This window comes from Apteryx mantelli, chromosome Z, assembly GCF_036417845.1.
Source record: "Apteryx mantelli isolate bAptMan1 chromosome Z, bAptMan1.hap1, whole genome shotgun sequence".
NCBI lineage: Eukaryota > Metazoa > Chordata > Aves > Apterygiformes > Apterygidae > Apteryx > Apteryx mantelli.
The window spans coordinates 72,951,174-72,955,212 of NC_090020.1; positions in this window are offsets into that span (position 1 = coordinate 72,951,174).

A 4,039-nucleotide genomic window follows, 5' to 3' on the forward strand; every position below is an offset into this window, starting at 1 on the left:
CCTGGCTGTTGCTTGTGCTTCTTCCCCATTCCACTGCTTTGGAGTTGTAACATCACCCTGTTGCCAGTCCATGTGGGATAATACTGGAGGAACAGTGGACCTTCCCTCTTCCATCTCACCCCCTGCTTTAACACGCATCAGAGATGTCTGTAGCTCCTTAGCAAAACATACATTAATGGGCAATGTGACTGCAGAGAGGTGACTCTGAAGCACATGCTAAGTGGTGACACAGTAAGAGACTCAGTAGCAGGCTGGAACCCTCGTGTCACTCAAGCTGTCCCTTGCCCCTGCCAGGTTCAACAGCTACACAATGGCCTTGACTATGCACGGCTGCAATTCCACCCCTTGGAGGTGATTTGCCTTTTTGCTTTTCTAACAGACATTACACCAGTTGAACTAAATTCCATTCATTTTGGCAGTCATTTTTCCTTTTTCTTTAAATAGGAAAATACCATTTGAAGACTCTTCTTTTCCTCCACCATCATGGAAAAGATGAAGGTAGGTTTTGTGGCTGTAGCTAGTAATATTTCTCAACTATTTTGTGTTAAATGCTGCAGTTCCCATCACAGAGTCAAAAAAACCATGCAGAGTTACAGGTTTTGATGCTGGGCTCTGTGCACTCCTAGAAACTACTAAGGAAAGGAAGAGTAAGCATCTGAGCAGTGAGCTAGTGAGCTGGAGGCTTCAAGGGCTCATTCCAGATCAAACACTTTTTCTCTTAATGCGCAGCATATGGATGCCTTGGTTTCATTTGCAACAAGCGCGGCCATGCACGCAGCTCTAGCCCAGCCACTTGAACTCAAAGCAAAGCTAGCGGCCGCCGGGGCTGCCTTTGGAAGTGCACGGTATTCAAAGCATTGCTCCTTGCATGCCACCGCGTTTGCTCCTCACAGCAAAAGCCCATCCACCATGCAGAAAGGCTGTTGATTGCACTCTGGTTGAATATGGCTCACATTAAGTGTTTGGCATGAAAATGACCTGCAGCTTCACATTCAGCAGAGCTCACGCACTTTCCAAAAAGCTGCAGTGCGTGTCTATGTAAAACATAACTGTGAGATGCTCTGAAGATGAATTGCTGGTCTTACAGCCCAGAACTCCCAGCTCCTCTTATGCGGAGGGGGAAGCACTAGCACAACATTGAAGTCCTGCTTGGCTTTGTCAAAGGCTTACAGTGGGCAGCGTAATAGGCAGCAGGAGTATGTTTGCTTGTATGAAACTGTTTTGTCCTCTTTCACCAATCTTCCTGGAGAGGACAACATCAGATAGAGCAGTCGGGTATTGTCGTTTTAACCTCAGCCTCACCACTGCTGGGCTGGCACTTGCAGCCTTGTTTTCTGGTTAGAGTAAGGATTGCAATACTTCTCTAGCACCCCACATGCACTAAAGCAGCTTGAAATGTTCAGCTGTCAGGCTGTGTAAGTGTAAAAGAAACAGAAAGGACCTAACAAACTCCCATTTGTCACTAGATATTGCTGACACCAGGAGTGACATTATGTCACTGTGTGTGTAGCAGGGACAACATTATTGTGGGTCCATTCTGGAAAGAGAAGACCAGTATCTAGTCTGAGTAAATTATTTGCAGGGGAGGGGTTGGGCCAAAACCCCCTAACTATTTACACTTATTCGATCCTAAAATCAAGAGGACCTAAGATCAATTACTGGTGATCCTGATAAGGGCTTTTTTGTTGTTTTGCTTTGGGTTTTTTTGCATCGGTTAGCATTGCGCTGTCAGGCAAGAGGGGATGATTAGAGGCTCGGGATATATTATGAATGGCTGAAGGGTAATGCAACTATTTTGCAGGAGAGCATGCTTGTTGATGCAACCTGGAAATTGTACTGGCTCTCAGACAGTCCCGTCCAGCAGAAAGGATTGCGGCTGCCTGCACCCTACAGGTAAGGTCGCAGCTAGGCGGAGGCACGGTGGCTGAGGAAAGGGCAGTGAGAGGCAAGGAGGCTACAGTGGAATTTGTAATAATATCAGGTCCTCCTGCAAACTCTCAGGAAGCTGCCTGGTAGCGTCCGTCTCATTGCAGAGCAGATGAAATAGGCAAAACTTTGTTTGAATTTGGGTTGTTTCACCTTTGCCCACTAAAAGGAAGAAAGGACAAAGGCAGCCAGTGCTGGGGTCCTTAACAGAGCAGGAGGAAACCAGAAGCAGCCTTGCTCCTTGCAATCTGGATGGCTAACAAAAAATGCAGAGGAAAATATCAGGACGAAGAAAACAAATGGAGCTGACACACTGTATAAATAGGTCTTCAAATGTCATATGTGGCTGGAACAAAGATGTTTTGTTCCAAACCAAGAGACAGCTTGAAATGGCTCAGTAATACACATTGAGAAGTTTGCTTATTTGGAACAGTCCTCTTCTAATGAAAAGGTTAATTGTGTTGCAATGGAAAAGAAAAAAGGCTAAGTAGAGGCCAGGCCTGCACTCCTCACCCTAGCAAAATTTCCCACTGGCTTCAAGGGAAGATTTTCTCTAGCAAACATCACAGGACTGAAACACTAAAGTTACAATAAATTATACAGTAGGTATATTCACAGGTCAATAAAAATAGCTAAACAAACCATATATTCTAGCAGTATTAATCCCACTAGCTTTCAGAAGAGCCACAGCAGCAGCCAGCAAGAGGACACGGTGCTGGGCTCAGCCCGATGCTGGGAAGTTTCCTTACACAGGCACGCTAGCAGACAGTGCCAGTACTCGAGGTCAGCACGGACACATTTTAACTTGCCATTGGCTTTTTGACTCAGAAACTGTGGCATTTTATTCACTTCTCCCAGAAGCGGTCTCGCGCCAGTGTACAAACCTTTCTGCTTTGCAGCTGAAGAAACTGCAAAGAATACGAGGGGCTTTTGAAGGCTGCGAAAGGGCTACTGTAAGAAGCAGAAGGCCTAAACTTCTGTGGGGAACTTCTCTAACTTCTCTGAAATGCCCCACAGTGATCCTGGCCCCGGCACGCAGGTGCGGGTTTCCCCCCACTGCCCCCCAAACCTTTGGCTTCCTGACTGCCAGAGAGCTGGAGGGGTTAACACCCCCTTCGCTGCTGCTCTAGGAAAAATACAAACATCAGTCCTTGGCCCAGGTCTGCAAGCCTCATCCTCCGAACAGTCCTAACAGGTCTGAGCCACCTACATCTGCACCAGAACTGCTCCACTGACTACCATGGAATTACTCCAGTTTTGCAGGAATGTAAATAAGTGCATCAGAGTCATTGATTTTGTTGGCAGTGTTCGCATAAAACTACAAAGATTGGATCCTTTTACAATCCTTTTAATCTTTTTCTTCCTGTTCCTCCTGACTCTCTGTTGCTAACGTGTACTCAACTTGGTTCATGTGTCCTGGAAGCTCCAGAGCTTCAAGGCCTTTCATTGTGCTCTTCTCATGTCTCTCCTTCCCCCAGCTTTTCTCCCTCTCCATTGCTGCCCTCCCACAGTTTTCTCTTCCCTCACTGTCTCATCACTCCCCCATTAATCTCTGGCACCAAAGATGCTGTAAACATGTCCAAATATGCTCTTATTTCAGGTTAAAATCATTTCTCTCTGAGATGCAAACAGGGGTCAACAGGTGCTCTTTGTTAGAGTTTGGTATTATTTTTAAGAGCAGTTGTACTCTGGAGATGAAACATTTCTTTAAAAAAAAAAACACACAAACACAATTTAGAGAGAAATCAAGTTTGGATAACTCTGATAACATTTGAAAAGATACAGAAAATTCCTTTCCCACAGAAACAGATTGGTCCTTTGAAGGGTTAGAGCTGCCATGCAGTCAAGGCGATGGTGAAAATCACCCAATATCCAGTCTCTGGCAGTTGCCATCAACTGTGAAAGGAAAGAATTGAACAAAAAGGCAAATTTAGAGCAATATTTTTCCTGTAAAACCACCCAGCTTCCAAAAATTTGCAGTTCAGGAAAGTCCTGAGTCAGATTTTTTTTTTTTTTTTAATCTGTGTTTAACAACTCTCCACAGGTCTTTTTTTTTTCCTGTGAATTCATCCTCTTTTTCTATCAATTTATTCTTTTGGTGCCCCCAGCATTC